General features: G+C 49.6%; 3 long non-coding RNA genes across 6 annotated transcripts in view; all 3 read left to right on the plus strand.

Annotated features, from left to right (window-relative positions):
* Positions 1-27,643, plus strand: part of LOC146395873 (uncharacterized) — a 979,457-nt gene that overhangs the window by 497,800 nt on the left and 454,014 nt on the right. The window lies entirely within an intron of this gene.
* LOC106506229 (uncharacterized) lies at positions 87-23,038 on the plus strand. Of its 4 annotated transcripts, XR_014829919.1 has the most exons (6): positions 87-176; positions 10,259-10,413; positions 10,531-10,630; positions 21,470-21,553; positions 22,080-22,198; positions 22,891-23,038. It is a non-coding gene; the product is annotated as an uncharacterized LOC106506229 (long non-coding RNA). The 4 variants fall into 4 exon arrangements; XR_014829921.1 differs by lacking the exons at positions 87-176; positions 21,470-21,553; positions 22,080-22,198; positions 22,891-23,038 and adding exons at positions 12,863-12,946; positions 13,924-14,045 and having other exon boundaries at positions 10,274-10,413; XR_002339145.2 differs by lacking the exons at positions 87-176; positions 10,259-10,413; positions 10,531-10,630; positions 22,891-23,038 and adding an exon at positions 12,861-12,946 and having other exon boundaries at positions 22,080-22,212.
* The window catches only part of LOC146395878 (uncharacterized), a 37,532-nt gene continuing 33,147 nt past the window's right edge, over positions 23,259-27,643 (plus strand). Inside the window, exon 1 of the long non-coding RNA XR_014829925.1 lies at positions 23,259-23,394. This is a non-coding gene — a long non-coding RNA (uncharacterized LOC146395878). The remainder of the gene's footprint in view (positions 23,395-27,643) is intronic.

The following is a 27,643-nucleotide window of genomic DNA, read 5'->3' on the forward strand; positions in this document are numbered from 1 at the left end:
GTCCACTCCCCCACCCCCGCCCAAGCCTGGAGCCTGGCCCCTCCCCCCTCCAGCTGGCCTTTTCAGGCGATGCTCCCTTTTCTCCCAGAGGAGGGCTCGGTGCCTGTCCCCAAATGCCTGTGGCCGCCTTCAAGAGGCCAGATGGTGCAAAGGTGAAGGTGCGGCTGGGGCTTCCGGTAAGTCTCAGAGTGAGAGAGGCCGCCCACAGGTCCACAGGTGACTCAGACCTGTGGGCCTACCTGCTGCAGAAGCAGCTTTGGGACAGAGAGAGAGAGAGAAATAGAGCGACTCAAGAAATCCAGCCACACCCGCCCCTTTCCCTCTGGCTCAAAGCTCCATGCAGCTCCTGGGGCACAGAGGCGGAGACAGGAAGCCGCAGTGGGGGGCGGGTGGCACACCTTGACTGCCGGCCTGCCAGCATTAATAAAACTCCTTGGTGAGGTTTTTCAGAAAGAAATGGTTCTCTGAGGCTGGCTGTTCTCTGCCAAAGGTCAGCTTCAGGGCATGGCTTGACTGATGGGCTGTGAGCAGGCAAGAAGAAGAAAGCTGGGGGAAAGTGGCTGCTGGGGGTATGGGGGGGAGCGGGGGTGGGGGGTTTGCTGGGAGGAAGCCCAGGAGGATGGGAGGGCAGGCTGCGCCCTGGTGCCAGCATCCTGCCCCTCGCTCTGCACCATCCATCAAGGCAGGCACTGATTTCTCAACAGCTTGTAATGTTCCCTGCCCACCCCCCCACCCGACCCCGCTCCAAGCTGCCCAAGTGGGCAAGCCCTGACCCCTCTCGCCCCCCAGTCAGGTCTTAGCTGCCACCAGGTGATGGATGGCCTCCCCTCCTCACCCTGGGCTCTCCTGGCCACAGCTGGGGAAACATGGGCAGGTAAAAGGGTCAAGCCTGGGGCAGCCACAGTGACCCCGTGCCGAGGCCAGGGGACCCTGTGTTCCCAGCGGCAGCAGGTGATGCCAGGGCTGGAGAAATAGAACCGGGAGAGGAAGCCAGGAGAACATTCCAACTCTGTAAGAAGGGAAGGGAAAAAAAAAAAAAAAAACCCACCCCAAACTCAAAAACCCTCTCTGCATCCTGAGGTCTTCCAAGACTTACCAAAAAAATCCAGCGTGGTGCCACGTCTCCCGCGCAGCCCCGGCTCTGCCTGCTCCCATCCATCTGTGTTTTCTCACGCCTGTGCGCTTGAAGAACCACTGAAATGGAAAACAAGTTAAAAACTACATAGATGTATATATAGTGAGACGGAGGAAGAGAGGACAGTACTCGGCAGCCTGGATTTGCTTTTTTTTTTTTTTTTTTTTTTTTTTGTCAGTGTTTGTTGTAGGAAAAAAAAAGTGTGTAAAAACAAACCTCAGACAACTGGAGTGAATATTCTCAACACATCAGCCGGAAGAAGTCAGGATCCAAAGTTTCCCTCCTTCCACCTTATGGGCGGAGCTGGGAGGGAAAGGAAGGCTCGCTGCCCGGGTTCCAGCTTCTAGGAGGACTTGGCTTCCTATTCAGGGCTGAGACAGTCCTCCTGGTGGGGGCACACAGGCCCCCAGTCCAACCATGAGGGGGGGTCCACTCCCTCCAAGGGCTTGGAGGTCTTTGAAAACCACAAGTGAAGAGTTGCCCAGACCTGGAGTGTGTGTGTTTATGTCTCTTTGTCTGTATGTGTGTGTATGTATGTGTGTTTATGTCTCTTTGTCTGTATGTGTGTAGTGTTTATGTGTATGTGTGTGTCTCTGTGTTGTGTATGTGTGTGTTTGTGTCTGTGCATATGTATGTGTATATATGTGTACGCATGTGTGTATGTATATGTATGTATGTGTCTGTGTGTCTGTGTATGTATGTGTATGTATGTGTCTATGGGTTTGTGTGTGTGTGCATGTGTGTGGATACGTATAATGTATATGTGCCTGTATGCCTGCATGTGTGTATGTCTGTGTATGTCTGTGTATATCTATGTGTATGAGTATGTATGGGTGTGTATGCATGTGTGTCTCTCTGTATGTGTGTGTATGTGTGTGTGTGTGTGTGTGTGAGTATGCGTGTGTCTCTGTTCTTGTGTGTGTATATGTATGTATGTGTGTGTGTGTAGCATGTATGTATAAGTTTGTATCTGTGTATGTATGTGTCTGTGTGTCTGTGTGTGTTTACAGATTTGTGTGTGTGTGTGTGTGGTGCTGGAGAGGCCTGTGTTTGTTGCAAAGAGGGTTCAGTGAGAATTTGGTTCTGCATGGGTGAACTAATCCTTGGCCTTGACGGCAGGGGAAACCCACGCTCCGACCCCCCAGTAGCCTTCCCCAGATACCCCTGGACAACTTCCTCTTAGAACATTCAGGGGCAAAGCAGGAGGGTCCAGGAGAGGGGGTCCAGGCAGGGGATACTGGGGACCATGAATTTTTGAAGGAATTGGACCAAGAGGACCGAGCAGCTGGAGTGTCAGGGAGATGGAGGGGGCACTGGGGAAGAGAGAGAGGGCGGGGGAGAGAGAGGGACAGGGAAACAGACATCAGAAAGTGATAGGCCAGTGGGAGGAGGGGGAGGGAGAGAAAGATCCAGGAGAGAGATGGTCACGGGGCAGGAGTCAGCAGGCAGAGAGGGAGAGGAAATTTAATGAGGGCAACTCGAAGGCCAGCTTTAACCAACAGCTGGCGGGGGGCCGGTTTGATCTCCTTGTGAGTCAGGAGTTTGATTAATCGTGGCCTGCGGACGAGGCCGGACACCTGGTCCCGCTGCTGAGCTCTTTGATCTCCAGGGTTTCTCAGGGTCCGTGGGAGGGGAGTTGCAGGGGTGAGCGCCCCCTGAGAGACTGAACAGCCTCCCTGGGGGCTCCCTGGGAATGGAGTGGGGGCAGCAGGAGGGTGTACAAAGGACAGGCAGGGCCTGGGGTTCTGCAGCCTTGTGAGCGGAGCCCCTGAGAGGGAGGGGGTGGAGGAGGCCTTTGAAGCAGCAGGTCCCCCACAATCTCAGGGCTCCTCCACCTTCTTTCTCTTCAAGGGAACAGCTGAACTTAGAACCAGGCAGAAGAGAGAGACATTTGCAGAAAACCAGGCATTGTTGCTTGTGGCTGCAGAGCTGGGGTGACTTCATGGCGGAGCCAGCTTGTGTAGGGGTGCAAGGAGAAGGGAGGTGCTGGGATCCCTGGAACAGCTCCATTTTCTGCATCTTGGATGGAAATGGATTTGAGAAAAGAAAGCGACATATTGCCAAAAAAAAAAAAAAAAAAAAATCAACCCTCAAGAAGAAGGAAAAAAGGAACTAAAACCCTAATGCCCCTAAAAAAGAAAACCAGAAAAAAAAAAAGTCATATATTATGCCTTTGGACTAAATCCATTGGTGTTCTGCCAATTTCAAATAATAGTGTAACTCGATTAAGAAACTTTACAGGATTTAAAGTCCTTGGCTTTCCTGACTCCTCTCTGAGACGTCTCCGTAAGCCACTGTCTACACCAGGCTAATTTGTTCCCAGATTCCTTAATCTTCTGCAAGTCGGTGGTGACGTTTATGACTCAGCCGCCATATTTGATGTGTTCACGCTTTCTTCCACCCAGAATTTGGGGGTGACTGGAAACATTACCCTGGATATGCCCTACCGTTGAAAGAAATGTGTGTGTGTGTATGAACTCCTCTAGTTTTGCCTGCCTCCACTGTCCTGTGGGCTGGAAAACTCCTTCTCATAGTTGTGTCAAGTCTCAGAAAGGGGCCCACCGTAAGCATGTCTCCCTAGGGTTCAGCTGGCACACGGGTCAAAGCCAGTGAGGGCCCCAGAGGCTCTGTCCACCAGCGGAAAGGGAAGTCCAGAAGTGAAGGAAGACAAGTTTTCTGGTGGGATTGGAAGACAGCCCCAGGGCAGGGCACTGGGCATCGGCCTTGCATGCAATGGCCCAGCTCTCTGATGCGGTTACCAGCAGAGTGAGCATTGGTCCTGCCGTGTCCTCTCCCTGGAGCTTGTTTCCTCGTCTGTAAAATGGGATCCGGAAAAGGACTTGCCTCCCAGGCTTGTGAAGCTTAAAATCATTCATGTCTAGGAGTGCTCCTGTAAATGAGGAAGCCTGCCGTGAACCGCTGGCCCCAGAATTCCTGCTTCTATTACAGAAACCCCATGTTGAGAGCAGGAGTATTTTCATTTCAAACAGGGTTTGTTCATGGAGGGCATTGGAAAATGGGGTCCATAGGAGTTCCTGTTGTGGCTCAATGGGTTAAGAACCCGACTAGTATCCATGAGAATGTGGGTTCAATCCCTGTCCTTGCTCAGTGTTAAGGATCTAGTACTGCCGTGAGTTGTGGCATAAGTCAGATCCAGTGTGGCTGTGGCATAGGCTGAGAGCTGCAGCTCTGATTCAACCCCTAGCCTGGGCACTTCCATATGTTGCTGGTGCAGCCCTAAAAAAAAAAAAAAAAGAAAAAAAAGAAAATGGGATGCCTGTTACCTGCTCCCAGGGGCACTCCCCGCCCCCCAGGGGGGCACTGGCTCTCCTGTAATTATTATTTACTAATAAGCATGCTTTGTTCATAAATGTTCCATTAAATTTGGCTGAAATCCTTCACCTGACTGGCCTGGCTTTTCCGGAGGTGTGGAGGCAGGAGCTGCTGGGTGATCCCTCTGGGTGGGGAGCTCCTGGTCTGGGGGCTGTAGCCCCTGCCTGTCCTGGGAGGGCATGGCCATGTGACCTGTGGGTCTCCGTGGTACGGTGGCCTCACTCTCAATCTGCCCCTACCCGAGGCTTGTTTGGGAAAGGAATGACACATGCCTTGGGCCTGGGCTTCCCGGAGCTTCATGCTCTTCTTCCCTGCTTGTCTCTGGTCCTCAGATGTCGGGGTAGCCCTGTGGTGGACAGGCTGGCTGCGTGGGTGCTTGGAGCTCAGGCCCTGGTTCATAAGCTTGCCCTGCCATGAGCCCCATGGGACACAGGGTGTGATTCCTCTGTGGACCAGTGGTCTCCACCTCAGCTGTACATTGAAATCACTGGGGAAGGTCACTATTACAAAGCCGGGACCCCACCTCTAGAAATTCCGATTTAATTGGTCTAGACTTCAACCTTTTCTTTCTTTTTTTTTTTTTTTTTTTGGTCATTTTAGGGTCACACCCATGGCATATGAAAGTTCCCAGGCTAGGGGTTGAATTGGAGCTACAGCTGCTGGCATACACCACAGCCATGGTAGCATTGGATCCGAGCCACATCTGCTACCTATGCTGCAGCTCGTGGCAACGCCAGATCCTTAACCCACTGAGCAAGGCTAGGGATTGAAACTGCATCTTCACATATACTAGCCAGGTTCTTAACCTGCTGAGTCACAATTGGAACTCCTAGGGTGCAACCTTAATATCAGAATCCAGGGGGTTCCCATATGTAGCCAGGGTTGAGAAATACCAGTGCTTCTCAGATGGGATGTTCATAAAAATTGCCTGGGGGATCTTCATAAAATTCAGATTCTGAATCCATTGGGTGGAACAGCAGAACTTGGGCCTGAATTCTGCTAATAAGCATGCCAAGACCATGCACGGCCTGCATTTGGCATAGCAAGACTCTAGCCTTTCCTAATCCTTAAGACTTAGTGCACCTGGCCGTGGCCGGGATGGCAGACCAGGGAAGCAGGTAGAGGTGAACAGAGAGAAAGAAATCTGAGAGGTAACTCTGGAGGCTTGCTTAAGGGTGTCCCCGCCAGGTGCCAATCATGGAATCTTCAGTTCTCTCCACCCTGCCCGCCACAAACCCCTCTCCTCCTTGAATCCAGTCTATAAACATAAACCAGGAGATGTTTCCCATTATTTCACTATCTTTCCAGGTTTCCTAATTTATTCTGTGAAGACATCCAAATGAATGAAAACATTTGCCATAGGACATTAAGGTTCCAGGTCTTGCGTTAAATACCTCTTTGTAATACTTAACTGGAAAGTAATCCTTAACCGGGACTTGTAAATAGTCAGCCCCAAGACCATTATGTAGCCAAATAAAATCCCCAGAGGTGATGATGAAGACAGCAATCCCCAGTGAGGCTGCAAGTCCAGAATTACTAATACTGCTCATTTCTGAGAGGGAGACAGTGCTGACAGTGGAACAAAGGCTTCTGAGCCATGGGAGAGGGTCTTCCAGAGAGCATTCGGCCTGGAAGAATTCCAGCCCCCCAACAAGGACATGTGTGTATATAAACGACCACCTTTCTCAACATAGCTGCGAGGAGTTTGGGGGGCAGGCAATTTCGCAGAGGGTATTGACAGAGTTGGTTTTCCACGGGTTGGTATCATGCTTACATACAGTGTGATTTCATGGAAGAATAAATAGAAAAAGGAACACCCAGAGTGTATAGTTGAAGACTCTCCATGAAAGAATGAACTTTGAACAAAGTTCTTTTTGTCTTTTTTTTTTTTTGCTTTTTAGGGCCTCACCCATGGCATATAGAGGTTCCCAGGCTGAGGGTCTAATCGGAGCTGTAGCCTATGCTACAGCCACGACAACGCCAGATCCAAGCCGTGTCCTACACCACAGCTCAAGGCAACACCAGATCCTTAACCCACTGAGCAAGGCCAGGGATCGAACTCATGACCTTATGGTTCCTAGTCAGATTTGTTTCTGCTGCACCATAATGGGGACTCCAACTTTGAACAATTGAGAGTGAGGCCTCTTGTAGTTAGACTGTGGGTTCAGACCCAGGGAGGGTGAACGTCACATGCAATGTGGCCTGGGTCTGGGTGCATTGGCCCTGGGGCCACCCTGGATGGCATGCATATTCTGACCAGCAGGGGATGAACATTTACAACCTCTAGGGAAGAAGAAAGCCCTGGGCTGACCTGTGTTGAAGGATGTCACTAGTCACTCAAGGAAAAGAGTTTTATCCTACAGCTGAGGGGCGGTAGTTGACACTAGAACCACATGGTAGCCATGTCTGTATTTTTGTTTGTTTGTTTTGTTTTTGATTTTTGCAAGTGCATACTTATTTATTTGCTGCATCCATGGCATGCGGAGGTGCTGAGGCCAAAGGTCAAACCCGTGCCATAGCAGTGACCCGAGATACAGCAGTGACAACACTGAGCCACCAGGGAACACTTGCAAGGGTATTATTTATTGAGCTTTTCATGGCTACACCTGTGGCATATGGAAATTCCCAGGCTAGGGGTTGAATAAGAGCTGGAACTGCTGGCCTATGCCACAGCCATTACAATGTGGGATCCAAGTTGTAGCTGTGACCTCTAGCACAGCACACGGCAATGCTGGATCCTTAACCCACTAAGTGAGACAAGGGATGGAACCTGCATCCTCATGGATAGTAGTCTGGTTCTTAACTCGCTGAGCCACAACAGGAATTCCTACAGGGGTATAATTTAAATTCAGGATCCTTGAGAAAAATTTGCATTTAATCTGTCATTTCTGGAGTTCCTGTCCTGGTGCAGTGGAAACAAATCCGACTAGGAACCATGAGGTTTTGGGTTTAACCCCTGGCCTCACTCAGTGGGTTAAGGATCCCGAGTTGCTGGGATGGTTAAGAGCTTGTTTTGGAACTAGGTAGACCCTGGTTCGCATATGTTCTTCTTTTTTTCTTCAAATTTTATTGAGGTATAGTTGATACCATATCTGTATTTTTGGTTGGACGGTTCCCCTGGGCTTCAGTTAACCTTGGGCTTCAGTTCACCGTTCAGCAAATGGTGTAGAATGTTTCTCTAGTTGAGGTTAGGGTCTTCTCTCAGTCCCCTTCTATTGTTTTTCTAAAGCCAGGTATAGGAGTGGACCTATGTCAGGAGGTGATGAAGCCAGCGGCCAGTCCCTGCTGAGATTCTGGTGTGTAAGGCAGTCCAGGAAGTGGCACCTTTTCTTTCCTTCCTTCCTTCCCCCTGCCCCTTCTTTCCTTCCTTATTTGTTTTTTTTTTAGGGCCACACCCATGGCATATGGAGTTTCCCAGGCTAGGGGTTGAATCAGAGCTACAGCTGCCAGCCTAAGCCACAGCCACAGCAATGCCAGATCCGAGCCACATCTGTGATCTACCCCACAGCTCACGGCAATACCGGGTCCCCAACCCACTGAGCGAGGCCAGGGATCAAACCCGCATACTCACAGATACTATTCGGATTTGTTTCAGGTGCACCACAATGGGAACTCCCAGAAGGAGCCCTTTTGATGGAAAGGTTCCTGCACGTAGCTTATGCTTGCCTTGAGGTGTCATTCTCCCAATCCAAAGGATGAGCCCCATGCAGGCTTCCTTGGGTTTGTCTGAGCTCATCAGGCTCTAAGCAGTCTGGGGCCTCTTTACATCAGAAATTGACCCATGCCATTCTAGAAATTTTTCATTGCTCCTTTCCCCTCCCACTATCCCCCTTCTTTGCCACCTCTTCTTTCACTCCTCTGGAATCCTGGTCCCAGATGTGACTTTTTCTGTTTCCTTTGGCTGGGAATTTGCTATTTTCCCATAACCCAGTTGGGTTGCCTGTTAGAGAAACCGAAAAAAAAAAAAACCAAAACAAAACCCTCCAACTTTCTGGGAAGACATCTAATTAAATTCCCAAAGAGGGACAAGGAAAGCCCCCTCTGAAACAGACAGAGAACCTCCTAAGACATAATTACCCCGGCAGAGAAGGTTCCCCCGGATAAGCCCAGGAACCAGCAACGTGATGTCCTGTTTCTTAATGTTCTCTGCAAAGACGCTGGCCCTGGGTTTAAAATAGCCCTCTGGTAAAAGCAACTATTTAAAGAGTATTGGGGTCTGAGAAATGCAAAACAAAGTGTTGTTGATTAAAAACACATGGTTTGTTCTCGAAAGGAGAGTAGCCAGCAAAATCAAATGTGACAGTGTTTTGGCTTTTTCTATCCCACAAGACATGATGGTGATTTATTAGCGTGATGTCAGCTGTGGTTAAAAAAAAGTTTGCTGTGTTGTCTTAATAAAAAGAGGCTTTACCTTGGAGCTGTCAGACTCTCTCCCGCCCCTGGCTTCGGGCAGTGGCTGCTGGGCCCTTGGCCTTCCTGGGGTGAGGGTGGAGGGTAGGGGAAGGGGGTCTTTTCCCCAAGGAGCAAACCTCTCCCTTGGGGAAGTTCATGAGGCCACGGGGCACTGAGTTCTTCCTGGTGGAGCTGCAGGATGGCCTCGGCCAGGCGCTGCAACCTGCTCTTGCTCTGTTCAGCTTTGGAGGGTGAAGATACCGGCTGGTTGGGTGGTGGGGCCCTGGCTGGACGGGAGAGATCCTAGTCCATGGCCTTCACCAGGTCCCAGCAACTAGGCCTGGGCAGAGGCTTGATAATCAGCAGGATGGATAATCCGCCGGTAAATAACGAGAAGCCAGCCTGCTGGCTGCATAGCAGGAGGGTGTCTCAGTTGAAGCTCTTTGGTTAAAGGGAAAAGAAACCCTTCAGACGAGCAAACAGGATTTATGGAGGGGATGGAACAGCGCATCTCACAGAGACCTAAGAAGAGACGGGCCGTCTGGAAAATGAGGTGGGCAGCAGATGGAAATGGTTTCCATTGTCTTTCCAAGGAGCCAGGGGATCTCTGATCCGCCACTGTTTCTGCTACTTCCCCTCTTAGGGGGGATAGTCCTTATTTTGAATTCTTCATGGCTTTGGCTTGTATCGGCTGTGCCCTGATGTTTTAGAACCGAATATTCTTTCAAGTAGCATCTTCTTTCTCCACTGAACCTCTTGTCTCAATCCCAGATTCCTGAGGTTGGCACAGCCTCAGTCCCACGTGTATCTCTGGCCCAGTTGGCAGCAGCTTGGAGTGGGGGGGGGGGTAGTTGGCTTTGTGGGGTGCCCCTCTGGGAGGGTGGGGCCGGGAGGCAATGGGAGGGTGTCGGCTATGGGAAGGCGACAAGGGCAGCTGAAGGAAGCAGTGCCATGGGTGTGTGTTTGTCCTAAGGATCTGGGGCTTTCTGAGGGTAAGAATTGGATCTTGCTACTTCTGAAAGCCTCTCCCTCTTTATTCCACAGGAAGGATAACCATCCCTCTGGGAGGATGAAATCTCAGCATTTTTTTTTTTTTTTTTTTTTTTTCCCGGCTGTGCCTGTGGCCTATGGAAGTTCCCTGGCCAGGGATTGAATCTGAGCTGCAGTTTTGACCTATGCCACAGCTGTGGCCACACTGGATCCTTAACCCATATGTGCCGCTGGGCTGGAGGATCAAAACAGATGCCTCTGCATCAAGAGTCACTGCAGTCAGGTTCCTAATCCTCTGTGCGGCAGTAGGAACTCCCCCAGTAGACACCTTTAATTCTTTCCCCAAGACACACCCAGGAAGTGGAAAGAAGACATTTTGATTTGTTCTTTTTCTTCTCTTTTTTTTAGGGCATCCAAGGCACAAGGAGATTCCCAGGCAAAGAGTGGAATTGGAGCTGCAGCTGCCGGCCTACCCCATAGCCACAGCAACGCCAGATCCGAGCTGTATCAGCAAATTATACCAGATCCTACGGCACGGCTGGACCCTTAACCCACTGAGCAAGGTCAGGGATCGAACCTACATCCTCATGGATACTAGTCAGATTTGTTTCCACTGGGCCATGATGGGAGATCCCTGATATTTTTCAGTTAATCTATGGATATTTTCTCCCTACTTCCAGAAGAAACACACACATGATTGTAGAAAGCTTGGAAAACAGAAACCACCAAGATGGAAGGGAAAAGCAGCTGTAATCCAAGATAACGGCTGTTAACATACTGGTGGGTTCCCTCCTATTCTTTTTTCTTTAAGTAGTAGCCTGGGGCTCTGTGAGTGATCTCGGCTGAAGATCCATCTTTTGACTCTAATTATATGTCTTCAGACTCTAAGACTTTAGGATGGCTTTCAATTTATTCCCATAATTTTCCCTGAGCACATGGGCTTATTTTTCCCTTGCCCTTTTACCTTTTCCTGGAGGTGGCAGCTCAAACAGAATCAACATGGGCTGGTTCCTCTGTGTGCAAGTTCCCCCACCCCGTTGCAATAGCTTTCCTTTTTTTTTTTTTTTTTTTTTTTAGGGCTGCGCCTGCGTCATGGAATTTCCTAGGCTAGGGTCTAACTGGAGCTGAAGCTGCCAGGCTAAGCCACAGCCACAGCAACGCCAGATCCAAGCTGCATCTGCAAACTACACCAAAGCTCATGGCAACGCCAGATCCTTAACCCCCTGAGCAAGGCCAGGGATTGAACCCACAACCTCATAGTTCCTAGTCAGATTCATTTCCACTGTGCCAAGACGGGAACTCCAGTAGTTTTCCTTATGTTTAACCTAAAGTGCTTTCTCGTTCAGTTGCTCCAGCCCTTTCCTGCGTCACCGAAACGGGATCTCTAAGGTTGTTATGGCTCCAGAAGGATCACCCTCATGAGAGGCTATAAAAGCATCACACCAGCAGGAAACTTTTAAAGGGGAATCAACAAGTTCTGCGATTTTCTACACACGTGAAGTGGTTAGGCAAGGGAGGGTGGCCAGGACAGGCAGGCTCTGGGCCATCACTGCCCCCCATACTGAACAGGGGTGGGGACAAGCGTGGCCCTCTGTTTGCATGAAGGGAACACTAGATGACCAGCACATCCCTTTGATGTTCTGCAATTTTAAGTCCTCAGAAGTGATAGTGGACAAGCTGGGTGTCGTCTTGTATCCAGCATTTTAGTTATGGGATGGCATTTGTTCTCACCTCAACTGGGTGAGGTGGTCAGGTAGGTGACACCCTGTTTTCCATATGAGGATGTAGATGCGCAGAGTGACGAAGTCGTTCCTCAGGCATCCGGCTGCGGAGCCAGTAACCATGTCTGGATGTCAGAAACCCATGCTTTCTCTATGACATCATGACACCTTTCAGCAAAGATTTTTGAGAAGGACCCTGGTCCTGGATTGTGCTGAGGACACAATCTAAATGGCCATCACCCCCCCTGGCTGCATCCAGGAGTGACACCCTCAGCCTGGGGCTCTTTGGCACTCCAAGCTCCGTGGTGAGACAAGCATAATTCATCTAGAATACAGATAGCTGGGGAAGGTGAACCAGAATCAGCATTTTATAACTATTTCTTTTTTGGACTCACACCGCAACAGCTAGTGGGACCTTGTTGAGCCTTGCTTGTGGCAATTTACTTGACAAAAGCAATTTATTATTATTATTATTTTTAACAATGTGAAGTAAATCCTAAAACATTTTTTTCCCTTTGATTTTGCTTTTTGTTTTGGCTGTGCCCAAGGCATGAGGAAGTTCCCAGGCCAGGGATGGAACCTGAGCCACAACAGTGACAATTCTGGGTCCTTAACCCACTGAGCCACTAGGGAACTCCCTAAAAGTATGTTTTTCAAACTGCACATCCTTCTCTCCCTCTGTCCCCTTTCTGGGCAATATGCTCCCCCTTCAGTCTTGCCATCTTGCTCACCATCGAGAATCCCTCCATTTGATGGTTTAGAACCTTGCTCTGGGTGTAAGATGATTGGAATCTTAGGATATAAAAGTTCTGGCAGAGAGGCGACAAGACAGGCCTTCTGTGTTGCCCATTTCTCTTCCTGGAACTTCCCCGCCCCATCCATTTTTCTCTGCCTGGACCAGTTATCTCTCTGTGTCCCCCTCTGGCTTCCCCTTGACTCCGAAGCAGCAGCAGGCGGCCTTCCCATTGGAGCAGACCACCTCTCAGCACATTGCAAACCCTGTTATCTTTTATTTCTGGCCTGTACTGTCACACAAGAGGGATCTCGACTTCAGAGATGATCACGTCTCATCCTTTATTCTCCCTTTTCTTCTCTCCTTTTTCTTCCTGAAAGATGATCAAATTACCAGACAAGCCCTCCTTTCCTCCCGGCCTAATCAAAGCTCGGAGGTATTTACTTCTCTGGTAAACAGCTGTAATCTCCCTAACCAGACTTTATAGCAGTTAAGAAAGACTAATCCCCCACAGGCTGTGGTTTTGTTGTTAGTTAGGTGTTTTTTTTTTTTTTTGAGGATAAAGCGTTGGACATCTTTTGATGTGATAAGGCAACGCTGGACCACTGGATATGATCCAGCAACAGGCAAAAAAGTTTTAAGGTAACCAAACTGGAAAAGAAGGGCTCTCTCTGCAAAACAGCTTTGGGTGGAAAAAATAAATGCATGGAAAAGCACAGGAGAGGAAGGGAAGAGGGGTTGGTGGGTGTTGGCAGGGCCCGGGGACTCTCCAGTCCCGAGAGTCCTGGGTGGCCAGTCAAAACCGAGTCAGCCTCTGTGACCACGTGCTTCCAGCCATCCCTAACCACGTGCCGGCTGCAGTGGCCAGAAGGCAGGAGAAGAGAATGGCACTGAGCCTGAACTTGAGGTCACGTCATTCCTAGTGGAAGAAACAAGATGTGCTGGCACCTCTGGGAAACAATAAGAGGGCAGATTAAGGACAAAGTCTTCATTGGACTTGGCTCCAACTGTCGAAAATCCTGGGGCTTGGGAGATGGTTAGACAATGGAGCTCAGTGTTGACGTTCAAGGAGTCTGAACGTGTAGGGAGACCAGAGTCCGCCGGGGATCCTGCGTGCGGCCGGGGAGCAGGTGGTTACCAGAGCATCTCCAAGCATTTGCGTTAGCAGAAACGGAGGCTGGGAGTGGGAAGGTGCCTGGCATTGGGTGTGTTCAGCGAGGGGACCTCGGGCCAGGTCTTCCTGCCCAGAGGCCAATTCAGCTGGTCAAGAGGGGAAGCGAGTCCAGTTTCTGTGCATAGAGACCCCGGGTTGGCATTTCCTTCCTGTTCAGCTTCTCATCACTCCTAAATTCGGTTCCCAATTTTTCCCTGCCTGACAGTGCCACCGGTGCTCCAGCCAAGCTGTGACATATCCCCAGGTGCCACTTGTCCATTTTAAAGGCCCAAGCCGCACTTTGGAGTTCAACTCCTCCTGCTCCCCTCCCTCTGTGCACATGTGTGTGAGGGAGTGTATATTTTGGGCCTTGACTCCCCATTGAAAAGAAGAAGAAACTGCCAGGGCCAAGGATCCAGAGGCAATTTGCAGAGGCTAAGAATCTGCCCTCTTGTCTCCACCACAGGTGACAGATACCTGGATGGAGGCAGATCAGTCAGCCAGTGAGCACTCCTTCCCAGAGCAACCTGGGACTTGAGTCTGGGCCCTGCTGCAGGCATCTCCTACCTAGTCCCCTGCTTGGGGAAAGACAGGGCCACAGGCCACCTCTCCAGGGGCCCCATCCTTCTGGGTGGCCTTGCCCTCAAAGCCGTGGGAAGCATGTCCTTGGTTCTTGTGTTTTCCTCTTCCTGTGCCTTCCTCTCCTGGCGGCCAGGCCTGCTGGGGTCTCTGCTGCGAGGGGACTGTGAACACCTGCCCCGTCTAAGCTGAACCTGAGACTTGTCCCCACCTGTCCGAAGCACTGCACCAGCTGCAGGAAGACTTCCACTCTTTGTGCCCTAAACATAGCCCCTCTGCTGTCTGCCCAAGCTCTTCACTCCTAGAGAATTCTGCCTTGGTCCTTAAAAAAGAAAAACAAAAACCAAAAAAACCCCAAAACATCTTCATGTTTGCCTCATGCAAAAGTCCCTTGTTGCATTTTATCAGACTACGTGTGTGTTTGTATGTACGTGTGTAAGTGTAGATGAATGAATGAGTGAGTGAGTGAATGAAAGAAAGAAAATAAAATCTAGGGTAGGGTATTTGCTTTCAAAATCTGCCACTTAATAAAAGCCCCTCTTTCCCCCTGCTGCCAAAAAACATTCTTCTCTTTACGTCTTTTTCACACTGGTCATTTGGGGAGAGGCGGGAATAAGGCTGTGTCCTCTTTTGCTCTGAGTGTTTCATAAGCCATTGGATGTTAATGCTCACTGGGGATGGTCATCTTCTTGGGGCGTCTGGTGAGAGCTGAGTTTGATGGGACTGGCGGAGGAGAAAAGGAGGAAATGGGGCAGAATTGTTGGGGAAGGCTCTCAGCTGCCAGGGCTGGGACACTGGCCTTCTGGGTGCTGGAAAGGAGAATAGGAAGACGTGGGAGGCTGGAGACGGAGACAGGGCCTGAAGGCCAAGGTTACGTGACCTCCAGTGGTGTACCTGCTTCCATTCCTCCTTCCATACTTGTTCCTATGGAGCAGACTTGGGAAAGGCCAGTGCAGGTGGGAGTTTGGGGCTGGCTGAGCTGTCAGCAGGGCCAAGTCCTCCTATGCTGGGAACCTAAGGGGGCTCCTCTTCCCAAGGGGAGGCTGAGCTGCGGTACCCAGGCCTGCTTCTGGAACTCCTGACTCTGCTTTGGAGCTCCCCTGTCTACGCTGCATGATGACTAGATCCCTCACCCCATACATTAGTTTTAATTGAGGTCAAATACATACAATAATTTTATTTTTTATTTATTTTATTTTTTTGCTTTTTAGGGCCACACCTGTAGCATATGGAAATTCCCAGGTTAGAGGATCAAATCAGAGCTGCAGCTGCAGGCCTGTGACACAGCCACAGCAAAACCAGATCCAAGCTGCATCTGTGGCCTACCGTGCAGCCTGTGGCAACACTGGATCCTTAACCCACTGAGTGAGGCCAGGGATGGAACCCGCATCCTCATGCATACTAGTTGGGTTCATACCCCAGTGAGCCACAGTAGAAACTCCTAAATGTAATAGTTTTAAGACTCTAAGTATAAATAGTCCCTGAGTTAACAAGGGTTCGATTTACAATTTTTGGACTTTATGATAGTGTGAAGGTGATACCTATTTAATAGAAACTGTACTCCCAATTTTGGAAATTCTTTTTTTTTTTTTTAAGGGCCACGCCAGTGGCATATGGAGTTTCCCAGGCTAGGGGTTGAACTAGAGCTGTAGCTGCTGGCCTACACCACAGCAATGCAGGATCCTTAACCCACAGAGCAAGGCCAGGGATCGAACATGCATCCTCATGGATGCTAGTCAGATTTGTTTCCACTGAGCCACAGCAGGAACTCCTGTACTCCCAATTTTGAAGTTCGATCTTTTCCCCAGGCTAGCCATATCCTGTATCCTGTCTTGTGATGCTGGGTGTGACAGCCTTGGCTCCCAGACAGCCATGGAATCTTGAGGGTAAATGACTGATCAACTTACAACTTAAACCTACAACCATTCTGCACCCAGACCACCAGAATGTTTTTGACTTTCAATACCACAGTCAATCAATGTCAGGAGATATCCAACCCTTTATCTTAAGATAGGTCTCATGTTCAGTGATTCTGTCCAACGGTAGGCTAATGGAAGTGTTCTGAGCAAGTTGAAGTTCGGCTGGGCTAAGACATGATGTTCAGTAGTTTAGGTAGATTAAATGCATTTTTGATTTATGATGTTTACAACCTATGATGGGTTTATCGGGATGTAACCTCATTGTAAGTCGAGGAAGATGTGTAGTGAATACTGAAATGTAGTATAGAGCCATAGAAGTGATCAGGAAGCCCAGTGGAAGAATATTCATGGAGCATCTATTCCATCTAAAGTTTTGGAGTTCCTGTTGTAGTTCAGTGGGTTAAGAACTGACTAGTATCCATGAGGATATGGGTTCGACCCCTGGCCTTGCTCAGTGGCTCAGTGGGTTAAGGATCTGGCATTCCCGCAAGCTGCATCATAGGTCGTAGATGCGGCTTGGATCTTGCGTTGCTGTGGCTGTGGCATAGGCCAGCAATTGCAACTCCAATTCAACCGCTAGCTTGGGAACTTTCACATGCCATAGGTGCACCCCCGCCCTGCCAAAAAACCCCCCAAAACTTTGGACATAGCATTGCCCATCAGGGGACTATTAAAAAAGAATAGTGGGGAGTTCCTGCTGTGGCATGGTGGGTTAAGGATCTGGTGTTGCTGCAGCTGAGGTGTAGCTTGCAGCTGCATCTCAGATTTGATCCCAGGCCTAGGAACTTCCATATGCTGCAGGTACAGCCAAAAAAAAAAAAAAAAAGGTAACACTGATAGATACCATTTATCGAATGCCTTTTTTGTGCCAGGCTTGCTCTTATAGAATCCTGACAATAACTCTTTATCTCCAACTGACGGCTAAGGAAACAGACCGATTGAATAACTTGCCCAAGGCTACATAACTCATGAAGAGGCAAGGCTGGGGTTCAGGCTCAGCTCCAATGCCAAAGCCCCAAGCCAGGAAATATGTGAACAGAGGAACCAAGTCAATAGAGAAAGGTGTGGACTAGATGCTCGGGTCTGTGATCCTGACTATATGTCTATAGGAGGTGGTAAAAGAAGGTCCAAGAAAGCTCAAGGGGTGACAGAAGTTTCTGGAAGGAGTTGAGTCTTGATCTGGATTTAGGAAAGTGAAGGGGTGGGCAGAAGAGATTTGAGGATGGATTAAGGTGGGTACGTGGGTACGTGCCTGGGGTGTGTGTAGAGAGGTTCGGGGAGTTAAGGCAGCAGATCCATGTGAATAAAGGTAGAGCTCCCAGCCTTTCTCTCTGTGACTATGAGCAAATTAATAAAGCCTTCTCGGCCCTGGTTGCTCTTCAGTAAAATGGGGATAATGATAGAGTGGCTGTAAGATGATTCACGCAAAGTGTTTGGCACCCCGTCTGGCACAGGCTCACTGCTCCATAAAGGTCACCTGTACTTGAAAACGTTCTTCCCTCCGTCAGCTCCTGGTTTTGTGCTCTTCTCTGAACTCTTCCGCCTTCTTCAGGATCCTCCAGCCTCTGCATCATCAGGTCCACTTGATTCACTCTTCGTGATCTTCGTTCTTATCCTTTCTCACTGCCTCTGCCCTCATCTAGATCCTTGTCATGACAAGCCTAACATATTGCAAGTGATTCCTGCTGGCTTCCTGCCTCTAGCCTTTCTCCACATTAGTTAACCTTGTCTGTTAACACTAGATCGTTCTCTCTAAACTACTGTTCTCTCCATCTTCCTTTTGCTCAAAACCTTCCAGTGACTCACTCTCGCCTTTGCCATTAAAGCCAGACTTCTTAGCTGAATTGCCTACTCCCTCTTTTCCATTCATTTGCCTCTGTTTCTCAATATAGTTGCTCTCTCTCTCTCTCTCTCTCTCTCTCTTTTTTTTGTTTTTTTGTTTTTTTTGTTTTTTTTTGGTGGCCACACCCGAGGCATTAGAAAGTTTCTGGGCCAGGGATCGAATCTGAGCCACAGCAGTGACCAGAGCCACAGCAATGACAACGCTGGATCCTCAATCTGCTGCACCACCAGGGAACTCCTCAATACAATTGCTCTCACTGCCCCCCCAAAACACTAGGTTCTTTAGTGTCAGTGAGCCACCACCCGCATTTCCTCCTCCAGGTCTCTATCTCTTCCTCTCCATCTAGCCAAGCTCTCACCTTTCAGGCTGGTTCCTTTGAAGCCCACCTTCTGGCTAGTTCAGCTCATGAGAGCTTTGTTCTCTGTGGACACCTGTTATACTCTCCCTGGGCCTTGCTCATTTGGCCAAAAGCTGTCTTGCTAATAATAAACATTCAGGGGGAAAAAACATGGAAAGTTTCTCTAGATGGGCTACAAAGCCTCAAGGGAAGGCCATCTCACTGCCCTTTCTGTCCTCTGCCGTTCCCAGCACAGGGCAGGGCTCTGTCGAGAAGTCACTCCATACATTTAAAAATCACTCTTGTTGGATAAAGGCGGTAGTGAGAATGAACACAATGAAGAATGGAAGGTGGGAGAGGAAATCCTCTCTTCTACCAGAGACAGAGTGATTTTTGTGATATGGCAGAAGCTGTGGCTTAGGCTGGCCAGTCACTCATACCCCTGGACACCAGCTGTCTCTTTTTCTTTGTGTGTCCCTTGGGGCCACCCTCAGTTTTTACAGCTTTGCTTTCTGCACTGGAAGCTGCTGTCTGCCCACATTCTGCTCCTGGGATTCCCGGTAGAGCTCCGTCCTTGGTAGAACTTGCAGAAGGCAAGCTGGGGAGAAGGATCGGACCTTAAATGTAAGTTCTGTATCTGATACTCCAGCCAAGCCTCCCCACCCCAGCCACTGGTACACAGTTGGTTGGGAGTGTTTGTTTAATGTCTGAATAGATGAGTGGAGAGGGTATGAATGAAGAATGGCAATGGTGGAATACAATGCAAAGCCTTTCACAGTAATACACGGCCATGTGTTGTATCCTTAATGGCAATAATAGCAATAATAGTGATAATTGGGCGGGAAGAGCAGAGCGGGATGAATGATGGGTGGGACATGAGAGAAACTTATTTTCATCCTGGGGACTTGGGGATTCAAGGCAGGCTTTGCATCTTGGGGGTCTGTGCTCCTTACCCAGCTGGCAGGACGCCTCCCTCTGATTCAACGAGGGGGAAGGATCCCTCACCCGGGGATCTTGGGGACGTCAGACTCCTCCTTACGCAACAGCTTCCTAATGAGTTAAGTGTAAATGAATCAGAAGCAGATGGATTGGATTGTTCTGGAAATACACCCGAGGTTTAAAAATTAAGGGAAAAAGCATTTGGCAAAAGGCATTTTGGGGTTTGCCAAGACCCAGAACATTTGAAAAACAGTTCAAGATTTTTTTTCCCCTTCCCTTTTTCTTTTCTCTTTGGTTGCAAAACCCACAACCCTGCCTGGAGGCAGTAGAAAGAGATGGGCCTCCGTTCTCCTTTCAAACTCAAGTTCCTCCTGCCGAGTGGGTAATGGGCCTCAGACTGGAGGCAATGGGCTATGGAATCCGGACTGATTGTGCCCAGGGGCCAAGTCCCCCGCCTCTGTAATAGTTGTCGGCAAGGGAGGGTGGCCTTGGGCCTGCAGCTCCCAGCCTGGGCCTCAGCCCTCGGGGTCTGCAAGGTGCCTCCTGGCTTTTGTAGGACTTGATTCACCTCATCCAAACTTGTGGAAGCTCATGATATAAGGGAAATGGTCTCTAATTTGCTAGGCGAGAAACTCTGGGGGTTAGCACATGCTAATCCAATCACATATAAAGTGAAATGTTTATTCTAGGGGAAAAAACTCTTTCAAGCCATTTTTTTTTAATGAGTCACATTTGGCATAGTTGAGCCTTTCCCTGGAGGGACCATCTTGCTGAGGGAAAAGGGGAAAAGCAACAATCTCAGAAGAAAATTCAGGCCAGCAGTTTCTAAATCTGCAACTAGCTTGCTGTGTGACGGGGCATGAGACAGCTGACTTCTCTGTGCTTTGGTTTCCCAATAACCCACTCTCACAGGGTTCTCTGATTAAAGGCAAACATATGAATCAAACAAGGCAGGGGCTGATTCATGTGGGTGATGAATTCTGATGTTATAGGAGCAGTGCCTCCTTGGTGGAATCAACACAATGGCCCCATTACTGAATTCCAGAGAGCAGTCCCCTGTCTCTCTCCCGCGCAGGCACCTATCTGGGAAGCCAGACTCACCCACATCTCTCAGAATCCTAGGTTTTGAAAGTGTGGTGACCTTGGCCATTCCCCAGATGCATTTTTTTTTGTTTTCTTAACCCACTAAGCAACAACAGGAACTCCCCCAGGCAAGGTGTTGACTGGCAGGCAGTGGCTTGGTGAACTGGGTCCCACCCCAGGATTTCCTTTTTCTTTTTTAATTAATCATTCTATTTAATTTATTTTATTAAAAAAATTTTTTTAAGGAGTTCCATTTGTGGTACAGCAGAAACAAATCTGACTAGTATCCATGAGGATGCTGGTTTGATTCCTGGCCTTGCTCAGTGGGTGGAGGATCTGACATTGCCCGTGAGCTGTGATATAGTTTGAAGACTAAGTTCAAATCTCACATTGCTGTGGCTGTGGTGTAGGCTGGCAGGTGTAGCTCCAATTTGACCTCAAGGCTGGGACCCTCCATATGCCACAGAGTGCGGCCCTAAAAAGCAATCAATCAATCAATCAATTTTAAATTAAAGTACAGTTGATTGACAATGTTCTGTCAATTTCTGTTGTAAGGTGACCCAGTCATACACATATATACATTTTTTCCTCGTGTTATCTTCCATCATGTTTTATCACAAGTGATTGGATATAGTTCCCTGTGTTTTTTGATTTTTTGTTCATGTCCATGGCATGTGGAAGTTCCTGGGCCAGGGATTGAACCTGAGCCACTACAGTGACCTGAGCTGCTGCAGTGAGACTGATGGATCCATAACCTGATGCACCACCAGGAAACTCCTACACCAGGATTTATTTATTTTTCTTTTTTCTTTCTTTCTTTGGCCCAAACTGTGGCTTATAGAAGTTCCCAGGCTAGGGGTTGAATCAGAGCTGCAGCTGCTGGCCTACACCACAGCCACAGCAACACAGGATCCAAGCCTTGTCTTTGACCTACACGAGAGCTCATGGCAATGCTGGATCCTTAACCCACTGAGCAGGGCCAGGGATTGAACCCATGTGCTCCTGGATATGATTCGGGTTTGTTACTGCTGAATCACAATGAGCACTCCTACCCCAGGATTTCTAATCACGGTTCTAGACCATGTCCGACCTCCTCATGTGTGGCTTTGCCACAACCCTGCCTGGAAAAGGAAGTTCTGTGGTTTCTCTTTGGTCTTGCTGCTCTCATCTCCCCAGGCTGCACCCTGCCAGCCCTGCCTGCTGCTAACTGGGACTGAGGAGGCCCCAGAGCTTGACAGGATGAGAGATGGGAGCTGTAGCTCTGGCTGTGGGTGCCATGGGCAGAGCATGACATGATTCTGTCTCTTTCTAGAGCCCTGCCCAACCTGCTTCTTCATTTACTTCTGCCTTGGTTGGTTGTGTGGCTACTGGATGTCAGCCTGACTTCTGAGTGAAGGTAGGTCAGTTCGTCCCAGCCCAAGGTGACGATAGCAACCAGCCATTGCCTAAATGGTTGCTGCTCATCAAGAGCTTTCACCTGTGTAATCTTGCAAGGCCTCTCCTCTAAGACACAGAAAATGCAGGGGCTGGAGTTCCCACTGTGATGCAACGGGATCGCTGGTGTCTCTGCAGCCAGAATGCAGGTTCAATCCCCAGCCTGGCATAGCGGGTTAAGGATCCAGCGTTATAGCACCTGTGGATTAGGTCACAGCCGTGGCTCAGATCTGATCCCTAGCCTGGGAACTTCCATCTGCTGAGGGGTGGCCAAAAGAAAAGAAAAAAAAAAATGCAGGGGCCTTCAGATCATTTGGACACCATCTCATTTTGCAAAGGGGATGTTCTTTCCGAGGTGCCACAGCCAGTGAGTGGCAGGGCTGGGTCTAAGGCTTCTTCACGTCCTTCACATTCTTGACTTGAACTTCCTTTGTTCTTGATCAGGATCTATTTTGCTCTGTGTCATCTTGTTTGCATTATCCCACCAGGTCTGTTAAAGTGCTTTGGGATGAGGATAACGTTCTGGACGTCTCCACGACTCACCTGCTGCAGAGCAGAGCATGGCATGTGGAATCTACTTAGCAAACATCGAACTGGCAGGGGAAAGGTATTAAACTTGGAGGGACTAGGGGCAGCCCCAGTCCCCAGCAGACAGACTGGCACAGCGTTACCTGTCCTGAAAGAGCAGCTCAGGGTCCCTGGGAGCATCTCAGATTGTCAAGATCTTCCCCCACCCCTCTTTTAGTCCTGATACAGACTCACTGTCACCAGGTGTAGCATTGTTATCCTTATGATCATGGCTCTCACCTAGCTGTCTCCTGGCGTGCATGGAAAAGAAGGTGTGAGCTTCTAGATAGTGTCCCAGCCAAGTGAAAATGAGGCAGAAGTTCCAGAACTGGAGAGCGGAAGCAGCCCTTATGGGGAGGGAGGGAACCAAACACATGGTCTTTGGGTTGGAATCTGGCCCTCAGCCCCTCTGCCCCTTGCGGAACATGAAAACAAATCTCCTCTCGGTCCTGCTTGCTTGCTTCTTTAATGGCAGGAGTGAGAGGCCAAAGGAGATCCCACTGGGAACTCCCAGGAGGAAAGGCAGTAGTAATAACAATGATGAGGAGAGCTTATGGCTTGTTGAGGCTGCCGGCAAACAGAAAACAGGGCAAGTGGAGGCCACTCCTGGGGGCTGGGCGAAATTTGCCCTCCTCTCGGCCTTTGAGGGTAGGGAGGTGCAGGGAAGGGCAGAGGACGCAGGAAGACCTTGGGACCCTGTTTCAGACTCATCACTGCTTTTGGACTTCCTAGGTGTGTGGGACTCCTGAGAAGCCCGCCTCCCTCCCCAGAGTTTCTTCCTCTCATCGGAGAATTCTGGCTTCTCCATTTCTGACAAGATGATTCAAAGCAAAAGTGGACTTGTCAGAGACAGGAAGGGAAGATAAGATAAAAATAAAAAGTTAGCCAGACTTAGAAGTTTTTCTGGCCTTAGTTCCTGCTCTCTCTCTCCCCTCCAACATTTGCATTCTTGCAAACAAAAATCCCACAGCAAAGCCCAGAAGGGGGGCCCAGGCCTTAGGCTCCAGGTCAAGGCCTGAGGGCAGTGGAGGAAGTGATTCAGGGCCCCCCAGGGGATGGAGGAGCTGGAGGCTGGGGCCAGGACACAGGGCTGCGGGCAGCGGGTCAGCCTCAGTCCGGCTCGCAGTGCCCCTGCCCCCATTCACCCACAGGCAGGCCAGCCCGGAGCCAGAGACGGGTGACTGATGGGTCCCAGCTTGAATGGAAAGTCCAGATTCCAGGGAGACAGCCTAAGAGGTAGGAGGAAAGCCACTTCTCACATCTGCAACAAAATTAAAAACGAAGTACATAAAATTCATTAGTTTACAAATAGCACTGTTACTTGTTACTCGGGGTATTAACAATCTCCTTTTTCGATTAAAAATTTTTTTTTAATTTTTAATTTTTTTTCTTTCGGTAACGCCCGTGAAAGACGTTTGTTTCAGTTGCCAACATTTCTGCAGAACTAATGTGGGTGGATTGTGACAGATATAATTTCTCCATCCTACAGTTTCATCAACTTGAGTTCTGTTAAACTATACCCGCTGGGCTTAGCTCCTTTTAAAGTTTCCGCTTTGACAGGTAGATTTATTAGTCTTGAAATTTGTACAAATCAGATGTCACTCGTGGCAACTTGTCAAAATGTCAGTCTGGCGAGGCGGCATGAAAGGCTTTCTGGAGAGGGAGACAGACGTGAGGCAGGCTTTAAAGAACTCCAGCTCGAGCTGTAGGAAGGGATGGGGGCATGGCAGCCTCTTGATCCCGAGGGCTTTACTTTATTAAATATCTCGGTCTGTACAGGGGACGTGACGTCGAATCTTGGGTCTCAGAGACATCAAGGCTGACAGCTCCCGAACCATGGCTCCTGTCCCTTCCAGTGTCAAGTTTCTTTGCTTGTTATGTTCACTTAGTGGAGAAGGCCAGGGGTGCTTGCATGGGGGAAGGAGAGCAAAGCCAGGCTGTTTGGTTTCCAAAAGGGCTGGGTGGGTCCGTGGCAATGGATGGGCGTTCCAGGCTGGGTGTTCCAGGCTGGGCTCCCCTGGTTGGAACTCGGGGCTGCCTTCAGGCTCATCAACACAGATTCTTGATTTTTTTTTTTTTTTTTTTTTTTTTTTTTTTTGTCTTTTTGCCATTTCTTGGGCCGCTCCCGCGGCATATGGAGTTTCCCAAGCTAGGGGTCCAATCGGAGCTGTAGCCACTGGCCTATGCCAGAGCCACAGCAACGTGGGATCCGAGCCGCGTCTGCAACCTACACCACAAGCTCATGGCAACGCCAGATCCTTAACCCACTGAGCCAGGCCAGGGATCAAACCTGCAACCTCATGGTTCCTAGTCGGATTCGTAAACCACTGTGCCATGATGGGAACTCCTCTTGATTTTATTTTATTTTATTTTTTGCTTTTTAAGGCCTCACTCTCAGCACATGGAAGTTCCCAGGCTAGGGGTCGAATCGGAGCTACAGCTGCCACCCTAATTCACAGCCACAGCTATGTGGGATCCAAACCACATCTGCAATCTACACCACAGCTGACAGCAACGACAGATCTTTAACCCACTGAGCAAAGCCAGGGATCAAACCTTCGTCCTCATGGATACTAGTCAGGTTCATTACTGCTGAAGCACAATGGGAACTCCTCCTCCTCAGATTCTAATTCTACTGGGGAGGGAAAGCAGCTGAAGAGAAAAGGGAGCTCTCAGGTGGGAGCCACAGGAGGGGCAGGGGCGGCCCCATCATTGCCCCCAGGAGACCTAGGGCCTCGCTTTCCCAGCCTGCCCGATTCCCAGACTAGCCTGTGCCTCGTTACTTAATCAAGGATCCCTCGCTTTGGTCAACTTCCTCATTATCTGGTTTGACATGGCAGGCGATGTTATTAATAGTCAGAAAGCTATCTGAATTTTTTTCTCCCTGGGGGGAGGGGGCGGGAGTGCAGGAGAAAGAACCCAGCCGGGCTCTGAAGGCAGTTTTCTTTAAGGCTGGAACCCCGGGTGGATGGGGACATTCAGGACTCTGAGAATGTTTCCCCTCTTGGGGAGCAGGGGGGTTCCTGCTGCCACATTGGAGAGAAGATTCTGGAAGCGGAAGTTCTTGCTGGTTGACTGCACTGTTTCCATCGGTCTGTCTGTCCCGGGCATTTGGAAGATGTCCTGTAGAGCTGTAGCGCCCAGTACTCCTACAACCTCTGTCTCCCACTCCCCCAAGAAGTTCTGGCGGGCTTGGTACCTATGTCTTCAGAGAGAAAGGCATGGCCTCATGCTCCCGTAGGCCGGTGCTGGGACCCACTCCCCTATAACCAGTTCTTCCCTCATTTTGCCCCCTGGGGAGGGGTTGGGGTCAGAGCTGCCAGGCTGACCTCCTCAGTGTTGCTTTCCCGTCCACTCCCACCCTTTCGGGTCCATTTGTCTGCCTCTGAGATGTGCCGTCTCAGCATCAGGCCAAGGCACGACTTGATCTGGGAGGTGTGAAGCACGCTCGCTCCCACCCCATCTCTCCTCCTCAGTTCCTTGCCTGTTGACTTACAGAAGGCCCTTTTGCATCATACGTTCCTGGGAACTCCTGCTCCAAGGCACACACCTCTTTGGTGGGGGGAGGAGGCTCCTGCTTACTGGGGATTTGGTGACACATTGTGGAGAGCAAGACGGTGTCCTGTAGAGGCTGCAACTGGGGCCCAAGAGGACCTGCCCCAGCTCAGGATTGACATGTATATATATATATTTGGCCACTCCAAGGCATATGGAGTTCCTGGGTGAGGAATCAGATCCGAGCTGCAGTTGTGACAACAACAGATCCTTAACCCACTATGCTGGGCTGGGGATTAAACCCAGTTTCCAGCGCTCCTGCCACCGATCCTGTCGTGCTACAGTGGGAACTCCCCAGCTTGTGATATTTTTGTGAGTCCTACTTGCTTGATGTGTGTCTGTCCTGTCTCCATATTGGGGAGCAAGGCTTTAAAAAATTATTTTTTTCTTTTTAGAGCTGTACCTGTGGCATATAGAAGTTCCCGGGCTAGGGGTCTAATCAGAGCTGCAGCTGCCGGCCTACACCACAGCCTCAGCAACGTGGGATCCGAGCCACATCCAGACCTCCACCAATGCTTGCGGGAATGTCAGATCCTTAACCCACTGAGGGAGGCCAGGGATGGAACCTGCATCTTCATGGATACTAGTCGGGTTCTCAACCTGCTGATCCATAATAGGAACCCCCTATCACCGAATTATTTTGAGCTGCATCCTATTCCTGGGAGTGGAACACACACACACACACACACACACACACACACACACACGCACACACACGCACACACACACACGCACGCACACTTTACCACATTTACACATTACCAAGAAGCGCCACAGCTTAGCGAGTTGAAAGACTTCATCACCAGCCTCCAGCCCGGCCCTTGTTTCCCCTGTGCTGTCTGCCCGGTTCCCTCGTCAAAAAGGAACAGGGAAGAGGCAGTGAGCTGTGAGGAGCACTTCACAGGGGAAGACTCTTTAAAAGAAATCACTTCGTGTCACGGTGCAGGGTGATGGCCTTTCATGTGGCAGATGCTCACTGGCAGCTCCCCACTTCCCATTAGATAGATCATTAGGAGTGGAGGGAGGGGGGGGTCTTCCCGGCCCCTCCTTCCTGGGACAGCCCTGCCAGTCACAGGGGGGCGTGCTGGGGCCACTTTGAAAGGGAGAGCGTTGGGTTCTGGGAGGTTAATGAGTGGAGAACAGAGGAGAAGCCGTGGAAGCTCCTAGCTCATCAAGAGCCCACAGTCTCTGCTTAGTAATGTCAGGGCAGGCAGCTGAGAAAGCACAAGGGTGCTGGTGATGGTGGGGAAGATGGGGAGGCGGGGAAAGGCAGGGGAGAAGAAGGAAAAAAAAAAAAAAACCTCACCAGCCCGTCTGGCTTTAGTTCAGAAAGCTCTCCAACTCACACATCTGGTTCTTATATTTCAAAGTTAATTAGTCATATTGAGGCTGTCTGAAGATAAATTTATCATCCAGAAAAAACACAAACAGTTTGAAAAATGAAAGGAAGTGGGGTGACATGGCTTGACGTTTAAATAAATCATTTTAACATGATTAAAAAACTTGTCCTGTCTGACACCCAGCACTTGGGTACTTTGTAAAGACTTTTTTTTTTCTTTTTTTTGACAAAGACAAGTCCCTATTTGGTACACAAAAGCCCTTGCCGTTCAATTCCTCAGAATCATCTTTGGCCAATTGCTTTTCTGAGGGATTTGGAGGAGGGTAGCCAAGAGTTGGGCCCCTTTTTATGGGGGGCTGGTGGCACGGAGCTTGGGGTATCCAGTGATTATCTCGGGGGGCAGGGAACTCAGCTAGGAAGAGGTTGGGGAGGGGAACTGGGGGGGGTTTCTTTGGAGAGGAGTGAGCGTATGAATTCTTAATCCAGCTCTTTCTGGTGACTCGGGTTTGAGCAGGAAATCCTCCTGCCATAGAGGAAAGATCTTCTTCAAACGTCTAGGCAGAGACTTCCAAGAACCAGATGTGTTCTATT

This window comes from Sus scrofa, chromosome 15, assembly GCF_054392235.1.
Source record: "Sus scrofa isolate SSC_HxYL_T2T_F1_AM1 chromosome 15, Sscrofa_HxYL_maternal_Yorkshire_Landrace_v2.0, whole genome shotgun sequence".
Taxonomy (NCBI): Eukaryota; Metazoa; Chordata; class Mammalia; order Artiodactyla; family Suidae; genus Sus; species Sus scrofa.